The sequence below is a fragment of the Anser brachyrhynchus genome, assembly GCF_964034855.1.
Source record: "Anser brachyrhynchus genome assembly, chromosome: 2".
NCBI classification, from domain to species: domain Eukaryota; kingdom Metazoa; phylum Chordata; class Aves; order Anseriformes; family Anatidae; genus Anser; species Anser brachyrhynchus.
Genome location: NC_137695.1, coordinates 90678158 through 90701200, shown reverse-complemented (window position 1 = coordinate 90701200; position 23043 = coordinate 90678158). Strand labels below are relative to the sequence as shown.

Below are 23043 nucleotides of genomic sequence, written 5' to 3'. Positions count from 1 at the left end.
AGTAGCTTAGTTTGGTTAAGCTGTCTTACGCTATGTAGTAAGAAGACATGCAAAACACTTGAACGGTTATGTAAAAACAAAAAAAGCATAAAAACAATAGCAGTCTGCAAAGCATGAAGGTCTTTGGTACCACGCTAATCTCACGATTTATACACCGGTGTAACTCTATCAGCTCCAAAGGGATGATGTCATCTGCTCCAGCCGCATGTCAGGGAAATAAGAAACAGGTCCTTTCTGCATGCAGGGCAGCACAAACCTTTGTCTGGGGAGGCTTTCAGTGCTCGAGCTCTCCCCTGCTGAAAAGACAGTTAGTCCCGCTCTATTTAGAAGCAAAAAGGACCAAATATTGGGCATGCACTTGGGAGGCCATCAGCAAAAGAGGAACAAGTTCAGAAACTCCACAGGCACTTTGGGGCTGCACTGGGTCAGTGCTGGGCTGTAGCAAAACGTGGGCACCCACAGCATCCCCACACCATGCGGATGCACGCTACCAGTGCCTGCGCTTGCTCCCACTGCGCTCTTGTTTCCCAGACCACAAAAAAAAAAAAAAAAAGAAAAAACCCACCAACCAAACCACAACTTAAAAAGTGAGCGGCAATGCGCAAGACCATGCTAGCTGTCATCCAAAAAGGGGAAAAAGAACCACTCAGGAACCAGAAAAGATTCACAGATGGGAAAACTGCTGACAACCTGAGTAGTAGGATGTTTTTTACGATCCGAAAGCCATTGTGAAGTCCAGTTAAAACGCAAACAACAGCTATGGTTGTTCAGCTTGGCCAGGCAAGGAATAGCTGACTCGATCATCCTAAAACAGAACAGGAATGTGCCTTTGTCATGCGTGAAGAAAAGTTCAAAGTAAGAAATTAAAAATATACTTTTCCTCTCCACAGAAATCATTTTCTCTGAGCAATGCTGCAGTGTAAAGAGCACCTATGCACACAAAAAGCCATTCTTACTTTTTTTTTAAAATGATTCTTTAAGTTCTACGGCAGCAGTTTTTTTTTTTATTTTTCCTGAAGCATTCATTGCTCTTTATTGATAGAAAAAACATCCTGCTAGCTTTTAAGTTTAAATACATGCTTCAAACAGTTTTCAGGTTATTTGGTTCAGGCAGAGAAATAAGCCCCAGATGTTTCACTGAGAAGGTTTTTCACCAGGAAACTCATGGCTCTTCCAGATGTCTCAGGTATCTCATAGTCCAAACTTATTTTTCCTACACGAGAGCCATGAATATTCTCTCTCCCCCCAATAATTTCCTTATGGGTTTATTATAAATATATCCAAGGTTATGGGCGCTATCTGCACCCATTGCAGGTGGCTTTAGGATCACTTAACAGCAATTAAGTCTTCCTAGTCCTTGTACCTTGCGCATTCTTTATTCTCACTTGGCATACTGATGAAGACAAAATTTGACAGAATTAATATAATTAAAAACTGTATGATCTGCAATTGATTTGCAATTAGATGAGGTAGGTCAAAATGAGGGCTTGTTTTCCTTTATATAAAATGATTTGTAAATGACTACTTTGAGCGGACAGTCTTACTGTGGATTTTAAGAGTGTTTTCTGGGCCTTGACATCATTAAGTGCTAAAATGCATAACCCCCAATCATGATTTTTCAGTAGCCAGTATGTCATGTCCCCATCTGCATTTCCCCATCAACAGGTAGCTTCCCAGTGCCTTACAGGCAATGACTGATGTCTTTCTCCCCACCAGCACAGGAGCTAACTACCTTCGCTAACGTTGTCTCTGCACCTCAGTTATCAGCCATCTTCTCTAATTGTTTAGTGTGTTAACATGATCCAGTTAAACTATCAGCAAGTGTTCCCAGCATTCAGGCCAGCGAGATATCTTATTTCTACTTCAGACCTGAGAAAAGGCTCATATACCCATCTAAGAAAAGTATACTACTTCTTTTTGCAGCTTTGTCTTGCTTATTTTAGACCATTCTTCCTCAACAGCACAAGAAATCTAACCAAGGAATGATGGAAAGAAAAATTAGTATCACCTGCTTTTTCTTAAATAGGAAATATGTCAGCTGCAACCTTGGGCAGCGCTATACAAGACTGAGTCCACTGGTTTAGTTAACTTACTCTCGTCTGATTATTCTGGCAGCAGCATCTCCTACTCCTTAGCAACACACTGGCTCAATTCCTGAAGATACTGGGACTCCACACAGCCACCTGTAGGGAGAGCCAGATTCCGCACCCACAGATTTCTCAGATTGTCAGAAAGTACATTAGGAAATACCAGGCAGGAAGAGGTAAAGGCCCTGATTTGCAGGAAGCAAGCAAACAAACAAAAAAAAAGCATCCTGCCCCTCTAGAGTGAGAGAGGGACCATGTCATAAGCATGGTTACACACAAACGTGACATTCTCACCATAAGCTCAGCTCCTCCACAAATCTGGACATATAGTTGTCTTCATTGCCTCCAGTGACTCTGAGTAACCCTGGCAATCTACTTCACACAGGCTTGCTTACAGTATGTAGTTTTGTTTAGCTTTGGAGGCAGTTTGTTCTTGTCTCAATTAGCTCTCATTTAGCCTGACCATGTTCAGTGGTGATGATCTGTAGCAGAGTGATAGATGTCATTAAAAAAAAATGGACTAACTGTAAGTCGTCATATCTTGAGTTGCAGTTAAAAAAGTTAAACTTCTTGCTTCGATGTTTATAGGAGCATGAAATATTTTTTAATACAAGAATAAAATTTATATTTCTTTTACTCTCCATTTTCAGTTAGACATAGTGTTTATAATAAGGAATTGCACTGAGGAGTAATTGGACCTAAATATGACAAACCCTGAAAAGTTCATAGGCACAGTTCATTTGTCCTGACCGCAATTCGTGAACCATAAGAAAATATTGACCAGTAGCAAATAAACACTGTTCTTCTTTAGAAGCAACTTATTGAATAGTCAGGGGATTGTAAACAGCCTACAGTACAGGGCTGCAGTCAATTTCTGCTATACTTTTCAATTGTTACATAAAAAGTAACCTTGTCCTTACACTGAAAGGGAACCATAAAACTCCATGTTCAGCGTAGCATACAAAATCCAGCTATGTAGAAAGCACATGACTGACAGAAATCCCAAGAGGAAAGCTTTACTATTTAAGCTTGTCTAGTGTCTCTTAACTTTGGTGTCAGGCTTCTTGCAATTAGCTTTGGCAATCCTGGTTTTCCTGTTTATTGTAGGCCAGGGAAGGGAAAAAAAAAAAAAAAAGAATAAATAAATAAGCCAATCAACCTCCTACATACAGTGGTTGAAATCTTGGCCACACAGGCACCAGATCCTAAGTTCCAGGACCTTGGCTGATCTCTGACTTCCTCCTAGCCCTTCCCTATGCTCACCCTAAAAAGATGGTCTGTGACCACATCTGCCCAAAATGCAAGAAAAGCTGAGGTTAGTGTGGAACAGACAGTCCCTGTCCCAAAAGCAACCTTCATGACGACTGGCTTACCAGAGACTCTCTGCGCAAAGACTGGAGGCAGCAACCACCTCAGTCTCTGTTTGGCTACCATCAAACTGCAAGAAACAAAGCCAGGCTATAAATGCACAGCCAACCACTGTCCTCCAGAGAAAAAGCAGCAAATAGAAGGCAATACAGAATCACAGAACGGTTTGGGTTGGAAGGGACCCTAAAGACCATCTCATTCCAACCCCTCTACTATAGGCAAGGACACCTCCTACCAGACCAGGCTGCCCAAAGCCCCAGCCAGCTTGGCCTTGAACACTTCCGGGGACAGGGCATCCGCAGGTTTTGTGGGCAACCTGTTCCACTGCCTCACCACCCTCACAGGAAAGAATTTCTTCTGAATATTTACTCTAAATCTACCATCTTTTACTGTAAAACCATTACCACTTGTCCTATCACTACACGACCTTGTAAAAAATCTCTTCCTATCTTTCCTGTAGACACCCTTTGTGTTCCAGAAGGCTGTTATATAAGCTCTTCCCAGAGAGATGTTATATAGAGTGCACCTTGCACTTGGCCTTACTGAACTGCATGAGGTTCATGTGGTCCCAACTCTCAAGCCCATCAAGGTCCCTCTGGATGGCATCCCATCCCTCTGAAGTGCCAACTGCACCACTCAATTTGGTGTCATCTACAAAACTCCTGAAGGTGCATTCAATCCCACTGTCCACATCATTAATAAAGATATTAAACAGTATCGCTCCCAAAATGGAAATATCCCACAGGACAACAGTGTGGAATCATAGAATACCCTGAGTTGGAAAGAACCCACAAAGGTCATCAAGCCCAACTCCTGGCTCCACACAGGTCTACCCAAAGATCAGACCTTGTATCTGAGAGCCTTGTCCAAACACTTCTTGAACTCTGGCAGCCTCGGTGCTGTGACCACTGCCCTGGGGAGCCTCTCCCAGTGCCCGACCACCCTCTGGGTGCAGAACCTTTCCCTAACCCCCAGCCTGACCCTCCCCTGTCCCAGCCCCATGCCGTTCCCTCGGGTCCTGTCGCTGTCCCCAGAGAGCAGAGCTCAGCGCCTGCCCCTCCGCTCCCCTCGTGAGGGAGCTGCAGGCCGCCATGAGGCCTCCCCTCAGCCCCCTCTGCTCTGGGCTGAGCAAACCAAGGGACCTCAGCTGCTCCTCATACATCTTGCCCTCTAGGCCCTTCACCATCTTTGTAGCCCTCCTCTGGGCACTCTCTAATAATTTTAATTTAATAATAATGTCCTTCTTATACTTCGGTGCCTAAAACTGCACACAATGCTCAAGGTGAGGCTGCACCAGTGCAGAACAGAGTCAGACAATCCCTTCCCTCAACCAGCCTGATGCACCCCAGGATACAGCCACATCACACTCAATCACACCTATGTTTTTGTTTGGTTGTTTTTTATTTTACTTGAGTTGTAGCAGCTTCACCTTATTAGCTTGAATTTAAACCAGAACACCTGATGTGGTTTCCCAGTGACTGCCAGTCAATCCTTACAGAAGGGAGTTAGAGGTCAGACCACCACCACAAGTGAGATCTATGACTCCTATGAATTCGTAAAGCATCAGTGGACTGAAGTTTTCGGTTATTTGCCATGAGCAGTACTTTTTTTAACCTGACACTACTAAGATGACCTAGGTTTTAAAGATTTGTGCACATGAATGGCAGCACGAGCTACAGGAGCTGGGTTCCTCGCTAAGGGAAGACAACAACCCAAGTACAGTGACAGAACCCAACCCTCAGCCATCCAGTTTGGTCGGACACTGAACCAGAAAACTGAAACCACTCAACAACAACAAAGCTTACACGGCTTTAGTGCACACACGGTCATGTGGCAGAAGGGCATACGAGCACCTCAGCATATAAATGTAACCGTAACACGTAGGCCTGCAGATTCTCAGGGGCTAATCCAGGCTTCCCTCCCACCATGGTCTTCGCTGGAATTCAGTATCAGATGACATGTGTGGCATTTGAGAACAGTGGTACATTTAGCACAAAATATTCAAGAGGTTCCTTTCCCAAGTCATAAACCTTTCTGGTACACTATGATCATCTTCCAAAGAGCAAACTCAAGTAATTCTGTAATTTCCATCCCTGAAAGGTCAGAGCCCTGACTACTAAATAATGATGTCATGATAACAAGCTGACCCTTCTTTGGTTGGAAACTGTATAGTGGTTGCCAAAACCTCAACAGGATGCTAAGAGAAAGGAATCTATGATCATTACTGTATATTGTTAAATTTGTGCTGAGAGCACTTTTGATGTACAAACCCTTGTGCTGAGTTACTCTTAAACATGTCAAGCTTCACTTAGCTCTATAGTCTTGGGTATCCCCTTATCTAAGAGGGAACAGCATTTCTTTTGCTTCCAAGCCTAGAACAATAATAAAAGAAATGCAACAAATTCTATGCAAAGACTTCAGCAGTCGCTGGCTGACTGCTATAAAAGCTTAAATAATGTCTCATGACAAAAAGCACACTCCAATACCAAGTAGAACGTATTTTTTCCAGGAAAAAGAAAAAAGCGCAAGAACTACCGAATTCAACAGACAAGTAAAAAATAGGAGGTTAATCTTATATTCTATACATTATTGAATAATTTGACAGCATGATCAAGGCACACTAAGGAGGGAGTAACAGGCAATACAAGTACGAAATCACAAAAAAATAGGATACATGATGCATGTCAGCTGTGCTGAAAAGGCACCTAAGCACCCGTTCAGTAATCAAATAATATCTACTGTGTTTGAAAGAAGCACATTGTTTTGGATAATAATTTTTATAATTTACACAAGAACAGTGCTACCACAGAAACTTACTCCATACGCTGCTTTTCCACTATAAAGCAAAAGTTCTTGGACAAAGACAGTCTGAAAGTCTAGCTGAGCTGCACTTTAAGGCCATACTTATGGCCCAGTAGTCTGCTGCATCCACTTTAGATGACTCAAGCTTCCAAGAAAAATGCCTTCTCTGACCTGTAGCGTGTGAGGTTTACACTTGGGGAAAAAAAAAAAAAAGAAAAAAAAGAGTCCATACAGATACAGCTTTATTGCACTAACCGGTCATTTTTACCGCATTGAACTAGCATATTAAAATCTTAACAGCTTAAACATGTTTCTTCTGGGATATATTAAAATAACACTGTTTTTCCTCACAGCAAATTTAAACACTTGCCACAATGATACTGATGAGACTAAGATACGAACATCATTGTTCCCCCAGACCAATAAAATAGCTGGATACCCCTTCGTTTTGTGAAATGAATTGTGGAAGTTTTCACAGGGGCTGGCTCAGGTATACAACTTATTTCACTGAAGCTGGGAAGACTTAATATTTTTTTGATCAAAGCAACAGGCATACCTCTTTAACCTTACTTTAAATCCTTCAAGCTTCTGTCAGTGAAAGATAGTAAGAATAAATACTCTTCTATTACGAGTCAGGCACAGGGGAAGTATGAACCTATTTTCTTATGGACAAGGTCAAAACAAGGTGCCATATGCAGTAAAAGCTTGCTCATCAGTTTGGTACTTTGTTTTGCTTTGCATAGCTTTAGGAGACTATGCTAAGGGCACAATATAATACCCACAGGAGAACCACATAAACAAAATGTTAATTTCAAATGTCACACCATTTTGGCATTAGGAAGCATTCAGCTAAAGCACTACTCCAGGAATCCCAAATGCCTTTCTCCACTGTCCATCCACTCCTGAGCCCAATGAGCCAAAGGCTTGTGCTCCAAAAGCTCTCGTGTTTCTGGGAAGAAGGAATGGCCACTCTCCAAGAATTAACACAGGAAAGAGACCGGATATTTATTTTACATTCCCCATTCTGCCACAAAGGTACTTACACATCCCTGGGCAAGTCAGACCTTGTCTACATAGCAAGGGTTTTGTTTGTTTTTTCCTTTTGAGAAAGTGTAGTTGCACCTGTCCATCCCACCCCACCCCACCCCCCCCCGCGCACACAGGGGCTTCAAAGCTGAAATTGAGCAGAATTAAAACAGAAGCTCTTCGCTCAGACTTCAGAAAGTTACAAGTCAGCTTTACACCACCCAATGCAAGCATCTCTGCAATACACACCACACATTTCCCAACTGTAACCAGGGAACATGGATATAGACATGGGTATACAGGCCTTGGAATATGAGGTTGCAACTACATTACTAGCTTATCTTTCTTTTAGCATTGCAGGTTATGGCAGCACCTTTTCCGTAGACGGCTCTCCAAAAATTGCTTCCGAGTGAGATTGTAGTCTCTTCATTCTATGTCCAATTTTTTTAATAAGCACTTTTCTGGAAAAAATTGGCCCTCTTCCTGGGCCAGTTTTCTCCCACTGTTGGCTACAGTAATGACAGCAGCAGGTACTAGGTACACTTGAGACAGTTGTCCCACTGCACAAAATGTCCATCAACATGGCCTTGGTCCATCAAGAGCAACTCAGTAGTTATTCTCAAGGGCAAAAATTTGTCTCCTAGAGGAGGCTGTCTCAGACTGACCTGCCAACCACCTCAACTTGTAAACTGAGCTTGCACCCTCTTTACAACACAGGTTGCATATTGGAAGAAGAAAAAAAAAGAAAAAAAACAAGGGGAAGGCAGGAAGAATGAGAGATGACAAACATTGCTTTGCTACACAGTGCACCCTAATTGCCTAAACACCATGATGTACTTGTATAAACACTCTGGGGCTGGGGATTTGCATTCACCTCCCTTCCCCACAACAAAAAGAAACTAAACACTGTAGTTAGTTTCAATTGTATCCGATCAAGTATATAACTTTTTCCATTTCCATTAGCAGCTCATAAAGGTGGACACAAACATGAGCACCGCTCTGGTCACAGCCCAACAGTAAAACCTTCCCAATCAAGCCAACAGAGGTTCCTCTGCAATAGCAAATGTGACACTCAGATTCCCAAGTAAGGCAGGTACAAAGATATACCATAGTCTGTAAAAGCACAAAATTGTAAGAACATTCATGTCAAATCGCTCACATACTTCCCCAAGCAGCTAATTCAAGTCTCTCACAATCCCATCAATATTTAACAGAGATATCAATTCCTAAATATCGCAAGTCAGGCAGGCGGGGCAGGAGGCCGGCGTGGCTGACCAGGAACATTCTAATGGAGATTAGGCGGAAACAGAGAGTGTTTCGCTACTGGAAGGAGGGCCAGGTGTCATGGAAAGAATACAGGGATGCTGTTCGTGTTTGTAGGCAGAAAATTCGTGTGGCCAAAGCACACCTAGAGTTGAAGCTGGCTGTGTCTGTGAGAGAAAATAAAAAGGGCTTTTTCAGATATGTGAATGGAAAAAGGAGAACTAAAGAATACATAGGGCCGCTCCTTGATAGGGAAGGTCTCCTCACAGACAATGACATAGGCAAAGCAGAGACGCTTAACGCCTTCTTCGCCTCTGTCTTCAATGCCGATGATGGGCTTCGGGACCCAGGGTGCCCTGAGCTGGAGGACCGGGACGGTGGGGATAACAAACTCCCAACCGACCCTGAACGTGTGCGGGATTTGCTACTCCACCTGGATCCCTACAAGTCCATGGGTCCGGATGGGATTCATCCCCGGGTGCTGAAAGAGCTGGCGGACGTCATCGCGGAACCTCTCTCAATTATTTTTCAACGATCCTGGGAATTTGGAGAGGTCCCGGTAGACTGGAAGCTGGCAAATGTTGTGCCGATTTACAAGAAGGGTCAGAAAGAAGACCCTAGCAATTACAGGCCTGTCAGTCTCACGTCAGTGCCTGGTAAAATCATGGAGAAGATGGTTCTCGAACTTATTGAGGCGCACCTGGGGGACAAAGCAGTCATTGGTCCCAGCCAGCATGGGTTTGTGAAGGGTAGGTCCTGCCTAACTAACCTGATTTCCTTTTATGATAAGATCACCCGTATGATGGACCAAGGGAAACCAGCTGATGTGATTTTTTTGGACTTCAGCAAGGCTTTTGACACGGTTTCCCATAGGATCCTACTGGACAAGATGTCCACCATACAGCTAAATAAAAACATCATACGATGGGTGAGCAATTGGCTAACGGGCAGGGCCCAAAGGGTTATGGTAAATGGGGCTGCGTCAGGCTGGCGGGCGGTCACCAGTGGGGTCCCTCAAGGCTCCATTTTAGGGCCGGTACTTTTCAATATTTTTATAAACGATCTGGATGTAGGAATAGAAGGTATTTTGAGCAAGTTTGCTGATGACACCAAACTTGGAGGAGTTGTGGACTCGAATGAGGGTGGAAAGGCCTTGCAGAGGGATCTGGATAGGTTGGAGAGCTGGGCGATCACCAACTGCATGAAGTTCAATAAGAGCAAGTGCCGGGTCCTGCACCTGGGACGGGGAAACCCTGGCTGCACGTACAGACTGGGCGATGAGACGCTGCAGAGCAGCCTAGAAGAGAGGGATCTGGGGGTCGTGGTAGACAGCAAGTTGAATATGAGCCAACAGTGTGCCCTGGCGGCCAGGAGGGCCAACCATGTCCTGGGGTGCATCAAGCACGGCATCGCTAGTAGGTCAAGGGAGGTGATTGTCCCGCTCTACTCTGCGCTGGTGCGGCCTCACCTCGAGTACTGTGTGCAGTTCTGGGCACCACAGTATAAAATGGACATGAAACTGTTGGAGAGTGTACAGAGGAGTGCTACGAAGACGGTGAAAGGCCTGGAGGGGAAGACGTACGAGGAATGGCTGAGGTCACTGGGCCTGTTCAGCCTGGAGAAGAGGAGGCTGAGGGGAGACCTCATCACAGTCTACAACTTCCTCGTAAGGGGGTGTCGAGAGGCAGGAAACCTTTTCTCCATTAACACCAGTGACAGGACCCGCGGGAACGGGGTTAAGCTGAGGCAGGGGAAATTTAGGCTTGACATCAGGAGAGGGTTCTTCACAGAGAGGGTGGTTGCACACTGGAACAGGCTCCCCAGGGAAGTGGTCACTGCACCGAGCCTGTCTGAATTTAAGAAGAGATTGGACTGTGCACTTAGTCACATGGTCTGAACTTTTGGGTAGACCTGTGCGGTATCAAGAGTTGGACTTGATGATCCTTAAGGGTCCCTTCCAACTCAGGATATTCTATGATACCTGAAAATAAACAGGGTTTTCAGTTTGCCAGAACATATTCTCCTGCAAAAAAGTGACTGTCTTAACACCAATTCACAAAATTACAACTGATAAAGCACAATCAAGAGATGGTAAATTTGGCTAATGATCTGCTCATGACTATATTTCTGATTCCAGGGTTAATGAAATTCCATAGACCTTTCCTCTTCTAACATACTGTTACCCCAATTCCAACAACCTTCAGCTCTGTTAGGATTTTGGCTTCAGAAATAACTGAAACCATAATAATTATTAGTAGCCACATGAAAATAGAACATCAGATCAGTCACATCTATTTTTCAGTAGTCAAACACACAGGCTGTTAAAAAGTAACACACAGGAATGAGTTCAACTTCAGTATTAACCCTCCAGGACTCGCCTACAGAATACATTACAGTTTTTTTACTTGACTTACTTAGATGAAATGGACAAATAATCAACGCTAGAACGGTAGGTACAAAACTGCTTTAAGTTCCTCTTCACACGCATATAAGACAATTCTAGAAATAATATTGTTATGGTAATTATTTGTAGTTTATTTTGCCTTGATTTTACTTCTGTTGATCTTAGCATAAAAACACAAAAGGATTGCTTTGCAGCGTGTATCGCATGCCAGTTCCTTCTGAAGAATTCACTGAGGAGTTTTTTTTTTTCTTTCATTTGATTATTTCTCCAAAGTATGTTTTATAAGTTGGTGCTTAATTATCTCAGAGATTTAGATTACAGTTTTTATTTCAAGAAATCTAATTTGGTGGATGAAGAACACGAGAGTATGATTTTAATCAATCTCCCTCGAGACTTCTGAAAATAACACTAGCTGATGACTACTAGTGAGATAGCAAGCTATTCTCTCCTCGTCAGCTGCATATATCTTCCTGACATATTTGCTGGAATACCAGTGACAAACCGTAACATAAAGGAAGTAAATATAGCTCAGCTTACACTTCACTGAAAAGTATGTCTAATCTACTTTTTGCCACTCCAATCACACCTAGCTGTAACGATTTCCAAATGCGATGGCCTATTACCAGTGGCTTTCCCTCAGAAGTGACATCAATCTAAAGAATGGTTTTAAGGCAAGGGCATTCTTTCAGCAGCCTACCAGAACTATCAGAGAATTTAATAAAGTAGGCCACTTATTTGAGGTGTGAGCATACTAGTCAAATTCATCAAGCTAAGAAAATACCCTGGTCAAGCACAAAATCCTAGAAGTCACTGAACAGCATTCTGCCTTTGTCAACTTTTAATTATGTCATATTACCAACAAACTGCCAAGACAGATAGCACGCAGCATGTCTGGATACGGACTATTTTTAGCCTGCAATTCAATCGGCACTCTTACAATGGCTGGGATTAAAGCTCCAAGACAGCCAAGTTACTGTATATAGGCCAGTGCAATTACATGTTGAAACACGCTGGGAAAACGTGATCGTGAGCTGCAGTCAGCGTGGTGAGGAGCAGCACTAGGAAGCTACTTACTGCGTGCTAGCAAATGTATTTATCAGCAGAGCCCACGCTTCTATCTCGCCCATCTCGATTAGGAGCCCACAGAGGAAAACATTAAAACGAATGACAGCTTTACTCCAGCTCCTTTCAATATGATTTAGTGTTTATGACAGAAAGATAACATTTTGGCAACCTTGACAAATCAATATCCTTTTACCTTCACTGGCAGCTGTTCTGATGACTTAACTTTGCCAACACTGAAGTAGCCCACGTCAATCCTGCCACAAAAACGCTACCAAGAAGGAGACGAGAGAGTCCTCATCCTGCATGCTCCTTAACTTCTGTGCTGAGGTAGCAGGCAGAGGACCTGTACCGAAACATTTACAAGGATGCTTCAAAATACCTGTCTTTTATGACTGAGGAAAAAAAAATTGCAAAACTACTTTTCTTCTAGCCACCCAGTATGTTTTTATACATTCTAGTGTTAACTATTAAAAATGCTAAACTCTGATTGACTTTTAATCTTCGTGACACATATTTTCAGGCCTTTTCTCTGCACCTATACAGACTTAAAGAAAAAAATAAGGTTGTTGTTACATACAGCCTGCTGTCATATGTCTGACTATACAGACAGCTTCAGATTTCAGACCTAAGTCCTAATGTTTTGAGACTATGAAAACAGACCAAAAAAATTAATGACATAAAATGCGATCACTTCTCCTCTAAGATATATCTAAATACCATACCAAATAGTAACAACTTGCACACACTAAAACTGCAGCTAAACAATAACCAGTGGAGTGCCTAAAGATAACACTATTTCATCACCAGCTTCCAAAGACAAATTATCTTGTAAATTTTGCTTTTGGTAGAGTTTCTGAAAACTAGTCTAAACAGTTTTCCTGTTCACCACCTCTGCACAGATGAGTATTAAGAGATGCTTGCTTCTAAAACAGACCCTTTGATGAGACAGGAGGGGTTACAAGAACACGTAAATCGTCTGAAGACTTTCAAGTTCAGCAGGCTTATAAATTAAGGCACATCTAATTACCAAAGAAAGAATATTTGCATCTTGAGATAACCGTGGTCCTTACAGCAAGCTTCCACATTTCAAACTTACTTCGGTGTATTGTTTCTTGAAGGATGCTTTTTGAGTGTGGATCACTTCTCTTCAGCAAGTGAAACAAAGCATCAGGAAATCCAAATGCTGAATATTCAAAGTACAGAAATGCAAAGATAATGGCATATCCTAAGATTGGCACGATTTCACATGTGTAAGTGTGGTAGCCTTTTTCCCCCCCTCTACACATCAAAACCAAGTAAAAGTTCACCAAGAAAACAGTAATTCCCGAAAGCATAATTCAGTAACATCTGAACTGAGAAAGAGCCCAAGTCTCGGAAACTGTTCTCCTTTGCCTTCTTGCAGATCAGAATTTTCTTCCCCCTCCCTACGCACATCCAGCTTTATCAGGAAAATAGCCTCTTTTCCTTCCTAAACCAAATTTCAGTCTAGAGGAAGCTTCTTAACTACAATGCACTTAAGACACAAAAACACCCAAATGAAGAGTAAACCTACCACACAACAGATGAAACAACTACAGCACACAAGTTAACTGGTTAACAAGGCTGAAAAAGCAACAACTGAACTCAGCATCTAACAAGCTGAAGTCTACAAGGCAAGTATGAGAAATTTAAATGCTTTATTTTTAATGCATTTTAATTATTCAAACTCCCTATTCTGTTCAAAAACGTGAAAAGGGGGCAAAAGCAAACACAGTGAGGAACATTACAATATAAAATGAAAGATGCATAAGACAGGAGAGGAGTGCTTGGGTCACAAGCGAACAAAGCAACATACGCCTAATCCAGATAATTTTCACTTCTTTCTGCCTCGTATAGCCACAAGAAAAAAAATGCGTCGTGTATTATAATAAAACCAGAACAAGAAATTCAGAGTGAAATAACAGCCTTTGAACTGTGACCGTTAATGATCATTACAATATATGAATCATTTAGACTACTAACAGATTAAATCTGACATGTCTACCTGAATTAAAATGCATTGTTTTACTTATACCCTACTTTTCCACCTGTTAATAAAACCGTATACCTTAACTTGATGTTGCTGAAGAGTTTTGGACCTTTTGCATTTATAAAAGAACCTTAACTCAGGTGGTAGCATAATACAGAGTATTTGAAAAGTGATGAACGCAAGAACAAAACGTGCAGAGCACGTTTTGCACAAATTGTGTTACTTGCCTCAGTACCTTTTTCCTCAGACATGTTTTTCAATGGAAACAACAAGAACAAACAGAAAAAAAAAGCATCCATTTTCCAATCACATTAATGTCCTATAAAGACAACTAAAAGAAGGAGTTAAAGGAAACCTGCCTCATGAGGGAAAGTTTTGAAAATCTGATAGTACTAGCAAAGGTGGTAATCTTCGGACCCACACTCATAAGCAGACACGGCTGAATCTGCAGATCTCGGCTCTCCTTGGCGCTCACCCCTACCAAGCATCTCAGTCCTTTCACCCTTTTGAACACAACCAGGTTCAAAAGCAAAAAGGCCACGACAAAGAATATCCCACAAATTCGCTTACTTGTGACAAGCAATGGTCATTTCCTTTCTCCCCATTGCTGATCACTCCCCCTTCTTCTCCAGCTGCTCATTGCCTTTAATTGTCCAGGCCCTGTAGGATTGCTGCACCACTCGGGTGCAAGAAATAATGCTCACTAGGCATCCTTAATTCTCTGCCTGGCAAACCTAGGGGTCTGCCTGGGCCTACACCAGAAAGAGGGCTCAGGACTGCAGATTTTTGCAGGCAAACTTCCTCACAATACCAGAGACGGCGGGAGGGGTAAATAAATAAATATTTGGATGTGGAGCCAAAGGACACACTTCAGGGACAGCTGCTGCAATATGGTAATAAACACAGGGTAGACAAAATGCCAAATTTTTCTGAAAGACTGCTATTTACATCTGCCACACAGCTAGAAAGGTGCCATCCCCGGTGCCCTGAAGAAAACTGAGAACTGCTGTTCTACCCTCACAAAAAGCAGGTGCAAGTCCCTGTTCAGCATTTCACAAGCACAAATGAGTCTCCTGTTGGTGTCCTGACCGTGTGCTCTGCCATTAATGCTCTCTCCCTGCACACTTGGCTGTAAAATAGCCTCACAATAATGAAAACAGGACACGCACTCTTTCATTTAGCCTTACCTTGCATGGGATCCTTAGATTTGCAACCAAGCTGGCTGAATTATGAGAGTTACAGCTTCCTCCTCTGCCATTCCCCAATACGTGCCAGGTGGTTCACAAGGACTATGCTGAGCAGCCCTACCAGGCAGGGGCCAGGAACTTGATCGTCTCATTGCTCGTAACAGAGCCAGCAAGAAAAGTTAGGCACAAAATCCCCAGTCAGCTCACCAGCTGCCGGAACAGCCACTTTACTTCTGAAGCTGATACATGTGGCTGCCATGGCATATTTACAATTCCAAAGAAAATACTTATTTTCTTAATTTCACTAAGAAAGGTTGAAGGGCTAAGTAGTAAATCTGAGGCAAACACCTTCAAAGAACAGCTCTAAAAATGTCTCATATTTTCGTTTTTGAGCCAAAATCGATCTTTTTACAATTATCTCTTTAACGGGTATAGTCTGTAGTTTCTAAAAGCAGAAGGTAGCACAGAAGCTACAATGAAGTCATACATTTCTTTCCCTCTTTCCTAAGCAAGGAAATAGAAACTGTGTGGTTTATTCCAGTATAATCATGCTTGCTGTGTACAATAGGAACATTGTATTGCTGTGTCTGTATCAATATAGTTAAAAGCAATACGACCACTTTCCCTACACAAAGCACAAGAAAATTTATTATTTTTATAGCTTAAGGCCATAAAGCTTCACTTACATGCATTAGAATACATACCTGACATGATTTTGTATTACAGCTTGTTTATTTATGCAGCTCTTTCTCATCTTCACAACATCAATAATTTAACTGTTAGTCATCACAAGACACCACCAAGTCCATTTTTTTCAAGTATATGTACTTTGTCTTAAGAACACTCTAGAAAAATGACTAAAAGGAAATTCAGTCATCCCACTCATTGCTATACAACCTACTGATCACTGCCATGTAAAGTGATGACCGGTATTACCAAGAGACTAATAATAATGCTTTGGAGCCCCCAGCACAAGAAGGATGGGGAGCTGTCAGGGCGGGTCCAGAGGAGGGCCACAATGATGATCAAGGGGCTGGAGCACCTCTCCTACAGAGAGCTGGGGCTGTTCAGCCTACAGAAGAGAACGCTCCGGGGTGACCTCACTGCAGCCTTTCGGTACTTGAAGGGGACTTATAAAAAAGATGGAGAGCAACTCTTTGCTCAGTCAGATAATGACAGGACAACGGGGAATGGTTTTAAGCTAAAAGAGGGGAGATTTACATTAGAGGTGAGGAGGAAATTCTTCACTCAGAGGGGGGTGAGGCACTGGCAAAGGTTGTACAGAGAGGCTGTGAATGCCCCATCCCTGGAAGTGTTCAAGGCCAGATTAGACGGGGCCCTGAGCAACCTGATCTAGTGGGTGGCATCCCTGCCCATGGCAGGATGGCTGGAACTAGATGGTCTTTGAGGTCCCTTCCAACCCAAACCATTGTATGATTCTGTGATCTTCACTGTATGAGGAATGACACACAGTGAGTTTATCAGCTAATGTCATATAGAAGAATTTTAAATAAAGTCTTTGTTTAGCAATAGTGATTGGTCACCCAGGATCAAAATTAAGAGTTTTCCAGGACTTTGTAATTCCGGTAAATACTGTACTCACAAAATAGGCTGAGGGTCAGTTTAGTAGTACAACTACTAAAGTCACGTAGTCATACTGTAAGTAAAGGTAAAGATCTAAGCTTTTTTTTTTAAGCATTCTTAAAATGCTGGGAATGATAGAATTACTACTTAAGTGTTTGGAATTGGAAACTGCAATGCATTTTTTAACATGTATGTGTTAAGCTGATGACATGTGGAAAGTGAACTTTTAAGTCTCACTCACCTTTACTTCAGTAATTTCAAGTGCCAGACGGCTGCAGATGTTTCAATGTAGCTGAGCCTACTAGAGAGCTCACTGCTAACTTTTGTCCCAACTTGTTCCTCTGCTAAAAATATGCAACAACATTCCTTGCTGTCTTCTTAATAACCGTAATACAATATAAAGTTAATATGAATATAATGCAATCCAGGTGGTGTGGAAAGTGATGACAGAGGTGTAGTAGCTGGCACCCTTTCCCGAGCCAGTACCGAAGCAGTATCCTATCCTAGCACACAGGCACGGCCTCCTGGAGCACTGTTTACTACAGAAGGTGTACAGCCCCTGCCCAGACCCCTTGCAGTCACTGAAAAACACAAGACATTTGTTGAAGGAGCAGAGGTCCTAACCTGTCCTGGCTGAATGCCAGGCAGGACGACTGCATTCTTTTGAAGCTCCGTGTAGCTACAACCTTCCCTTCCAGTTGTGGTGTTGCAGCATCAGTCTAAAACGTTCACAGCAAAGAGTTGTGGATGTTTAAACAGCCAAGAGAGTGGACTTTAAAGCTGAGAGCACTGCCTAGGTGATAACGTGATGGATGGGCGACTTAATGCCTGCTGGCCTTACAAAGGGGCAGTGCACACAGCAGTACTCCTCCTCACAGCCACACACGCCTGATCAGACATAAAGAAAAGGGATTCTGATTTAGACCCTAATTACTTAGAAGGTAGGATGGCTGTGAAAGCACAGGCCAGAGAAAACTGTTCCAAAAGTTTTTAAAAGTCTCGTTCGTATTTGGGACAACACGGGATGAAGAAGAGACTGCAGCACACCAAGTCCCATGTCTTTCCCTGACCATTCCTCCACAGACCGATACAGACTGATGTCTTCTTAGTCTCTCGCTTACTAAAGTCGTTAGCAATCCTCACAGAGCACTTCCAGAAGAGCTTGGAAGAAAGGATGCATCTACAACAAGGTTGAAATCTGTAACTGCAAGGACAAGACTTGGGGAATTATGAAAGCAAGGCCTATCTCCTTCCTCTTCACCTCCCTTGTTTGACTACAAGCATCCAGTAAATACACGGTGATACGAGCTTCCAGACACTGCATGTTTCAAAATCAAACTACTTTAAAACCTACCTAGCTGACATCATATTCATTCCCATCATTGTTAAAACTACAAAGACTCTTGAGCTATTAGCAGCTAAGCTCAGAGAATTGCAAGAGAGAAATGTCAAGTTGAGACCTTTGACCTTGCAGACAGGTCTGGTCCACTGCTTTTACAACACACTTCTCAAGCCTAAATCAAACAACCGAACTGAACCGCAACCAAACTGAGCTATAACTTGTCCAAGCTACAACTTGTCAAAAGAACATTGCAAGAGCTTCAACGACATTAAACTGCCTGAGATAAAAATCCAGCGTTTTACAGCTAATTTGTACGTGCTGTAGTGGGAACTTGGCCTTTGTGAAGGCCCATACTGCCTAAGACAGCAAGCTGCCAGAGAGGCTGGGCAGCTTTTCACGTTTGTGCTTCTGAGTATGGTTATGCTCCTTCAGAGCAGCACGTTTCAAAAAGGGCTCTGATGCCGTTCGTGCTCTCAAGTCAAAAGACAGAGCTTGATTTTACCTCGTTTGCCCTTGTAAATGCTTCCCCAGGAAATTCACACATCCATGACCACTCCAGGGTCAATCCGTTGAAGTATGAGATTTTGTAAACTCCAGAAATACTTGGTTAAATCCAGAAAACTTTAAACCCTGTTGGAAATAACTGCTCTATTAAATCCCCTCGTCTCTAGAAGGATGAGAAAGGGCTAATGTTCACCAGCCTCAGGGAGAATTTGAAAGACCCAAGCATCTTGACAGCCCTTGACTAACACATTCCTCAACCACCCCATCCCAGTCCTTAACAGTGATACTTGCAGACATCAGCCAGTCTCCCTTGCCTGTGGGTTCATTTTCCAAGGTACAATACTGTTGCAGCTTCTCTCTTCTATTCTTCACCTCCTGGGAGACGCATAATGGCCAACCCCAACACTTTTTCTTCAGAGAACAGCAGCTTTATTCACCCCCGTATCCAGCAGGATCAGGATACAAACCATCCTTTTTATCCTTCTGCATGGCTTCTATGCTCCAAGGCACTTAATGCCACTGTGCTTCAAGGAAACCTAGGGAAAAAGAGCCAGTTTATATGTTTTTTTGCTCTCAGAAAATCAGGATGATATCTCCTGGCATTGAGTTCAGTGCCAGGGCTGAGCCCCATGCCAGGACATGACCTGGTGGAACAGTCCCCGCTATCAGTTTGCACCACACCATGCCCCCGGGTCAGCCGGGGCTTTTAATCTAGGGTTAAATCACAGCTGTTAAAGATGGAAATCTGGATGGCTTCTTCATGAATGAAACTCCCAGAGCCCTGTAGCGCTGATTGGATTTATTTCCTCATACCACTATTTCTTGAATGACACTGTTCCTACTTACAAACTCTTGGAAAACAAGTTGCCTCAACTTTTTTCAGGGGGAACAAGAGGTCAAACCCATAATCCTTATGGCATTGTATCTTCCCCCTTTCCACCACGACAACCAGTACACCATATGCACATGCGATTTCTTGGTTTTCCGCTGTTGTACAAAGTATTTCAATTACATTTTATTTATAAATTAAACAGTGTGATTTCCTATACTACTACGAACATGTATGTTTTACAGAGCTGTCCTAACACTGAGCAGTATGGTGGGATGTGAAAACGAAATATGGTAACATACTCAGCATGCTATAATTATATGAATAAGTTCAGAAGATCTCTAAAAAAAGCATACCACTTGACATTGGCCACGTATATATATCCACTCTCCTGAATGACCCTGTGTCAGCAAGTCAGAGGTATCAAGTAACTCAAAGCAATTCAAAACCAACAAACCCAAAGTACCGAATTAGATTCAAAGAACATTATTGGCACGGGGCCCAAGCCACAGATTTAGAGCCAGTTCTGAATTTTCCCAAGGTTCACAGAAATGGGCAAAAGGGACATCTGAATTCAGAGTCCAGACTAGATCCAGTTCTCATTAATACCATGGACAGTGAGAAAGAGAGACATAAAATACTCTGAAACAATGCGGTAAAATAGCACCTTTGGCAACCAAACCGATACAAGCAACCCATAAAAACTCTGTAGCATGGCTTAGCTTCTCAACAAGAGCTTTTAGACACAACCAGAAATACTATGACAGAATTTGTGGCACTCAACTGCATCTCCATGAGTCACCGTCCCTGTGAAACCCCCTATCAAGGCATCGTAAACCTTGTGAGACACAGCAGGCAAGCGTTCCTGAAGGCAGCGCACCGTGGAATTCAGTTCGGCACGCGTGCCCTGGAACACCTACCGGGTGCACGAGGCAGGGCTGAATGCAACGCCACGCATGGTGAGCTGCTTCATCCAAAGGTACGGCCGTAGGGAAAGGCGTGTGCACATACAGAAGTAGGAAGAGAGTGAAAAAATGAGGAGGTTACAATCAGGCATCTAAATCCAAGGGGGAAAAAGAGAAGAAGGATTACAGAATCTCTTCCTTTTCAGCTTTCCCAGCTGCAGTGCTTCACCTCATCCACATATAGGGTGGTACATCCCATCCCAGCCAGTGCTCCCAGATCTTGGCCATCCAACTTCAGTGCACTCCTCCACGAGGATCCAAAGGCATTGCCAGACGCTGTAGTCTCAGAAGACACTTTACAGTTCTAGACTTGCTTCCAAACTCAAACATATTTGTAAGTTTACAGAGAAATAGAAATACACCTCTTGATTTCATACGTTGGTTTTCTTTCCAAAGAACTGAACTGCTCTTTGGAGACAAACTCTAACATTTGTTGGTTACAAAAAAGCTAATAACGTGATTCTTTAACAGCTCAGTATGTCAAAGGATTTTTCATTTGAATTTTAGGGGCATTCTTAATAATTCATTATAATGTACAGTTTACAGTGACTTGAAATACACAAGTTATTTTCTTACTAGCTGTAAAATTACTGTTGTCACCACCAGTTACAACCCTGAAGAGTCACACACAGGCACACAGATGTACAAAGCGATGATCTGAAGGCACCTCGCTTCCAAAGAATAAGTCAATATTCATCTAAGTCAAAATCTGATAACTTAAAAACTGATGAAAGGAAAAAAGCATTGATCATTCACCTGCAGAACTCATCAGCAAGAAGGCCAACAGCTTAGAAGATTTCAGGATGATTTAGACATCAGTGTTACTACCTATTTCAGCTATACGCGCCTCTGTCTGTTTCAAGATATTTCACGCTAGTCACCATCGAGACACCAAATGGACCGTTAATCCATTAACTCACTGATTTTCAAAGTAATTAATTAATCAATCAAGCCTCAAATACATCAAATTGAACTGACAACTGAGTTTCAAGCTACACTCTGCTTTGACAGATGCATTCCTCTGAGATCACAGAGATCAGGGCAAACTTGAGGACAACTGGGGAAAAGCCCTGCTCGGTCAACTAACGTGGTGACCTCCTCGAGACCCGGTGAATACAGTCTGAAGGAAAAGCTGAAGAAAAAAAAATATATATCTCCTCCACCACAAACAAAAGTGGAAAGCCTTTCCTTAAGAAGTGACACAAATCTGTAGGTTTACAAAACCACACACACAAGGTCTAATGATGAACACAGCACGGCTGCTCTAACTGCAAGTGCTCACAAAGAATTAAGCTTTACGTACATCTAGCAAAGGTAAACAAGTCTAATCAACTCCCCCCCCCCCCCCCCCCCCCCAGTAAAAGCTAAGGGAACACCAAGAGACACAATTAAGGCACCCCAGAAATAGGCCCTGATTCTACAAACACCAAGGTAACTTTAACCACGTAAGCAGATTCCCATGAGCCTACCCATAATTAAACCAGCAGAAACAAACGTTTGCAATAGCCAGAGCCTCAGATTAACAAGCCACCGGGATGGGTGCTGCCTCTAGCCGAGCAGCTAGCTTTCAGTAGCACCTCGAGGGACTTCTGCCATCTTTCACCCAAAGACTGTAAATCCACTCTCCAAACATGAAGTAAACTTCAGAAACACACTGTACGCTGAAATGCAGGTAGAAGATAAATGTAAAGAAATGATCCTGAATTTGGGGTGGCTCCTAAAACACAAAAACCCTGTGGTTTTTTGGCTAGTAAAGAGTTATAAAAAAAGTGCAAGGGCAGCATTGAATGGAAAGTAAAAGCAAAGCACAACACAGTGGAAGCCTCTTGGAAATGAGGTTGAATTAGCTGTAAATTCAGATAAAAACGATCTTTTTATTCCCTTTATTAGGTGTCAGAATCTGCCCTGTCCTTCTTTTAATTAGCTCTGACTCCAAAAAAAGCCTCCCTTGGAAACAATGGGACCAGTCTCTGAATGAGGGACTACTGAGCACATGAAAACAGCACTGACCCAGAGCACCACGAACTTACAAAGTTTTTGTGCGTTAGGCAGCGCTCTGCTCTCTGGATGCTGTATCCTTGGCAACTATTATGCAAGAAACTGTTCTACAAATGCAAAACTTCTGTCTGCTCCGAGAGCTTTTCTCTGAAATACTTTTATTGGGCTTTGGATATCCTTAAATCAAAGGGCACACACAGCCCTTTGTCATCCTCCCGCAGGCTCCCAAGAGGAAGATATAGCGCAACAAGTGATGTTAAGAGAGCATTTTCCTCCCACTTCATCAGAGAGCAAATAAAAGTTTTACAACTTTTGCTTTCTTGGGGAGAAGAAAGAAATGAAAGAAGTGAACGTCTTTGCCTTTTTTTCCTCCAGCACACCCTGCAGAACAAACGTGCAGATGTAAGGTTGATAAGGAAAGATGTTATTACTCCGCCAATCGACGGCATTGTCACAAAACCTGAAAATTCACGGGTGATGCCTGGCATAAAGGGCAGGACTGAGGCTGCCAGCACGTAGGAGGCGGCAGGTGAGAGCTGACAGCGGCTGCCACCAGCGCCAGCCTGCAGCGCTGAAGCCACCACAGCCCTGGAGCCACCACAGCCCCTGCT

At 42.9% G+C, this 23043-nt stretch overlaps 1 protein-coding gene across 9 annotated transcripts in view; it reads right to left on the bottom strand.

The window, feature by feature from the left end:
• FHOD3 (formin homology 2 domain containing 3) overlaps positions 1 to 23043 on the bottom strand; it is a 415825-nt gene that overhangs the window by 392330 nt on the left and 452 nt on the right. The gene's annotated exons all lie outside the window — the stretch shown is intronic.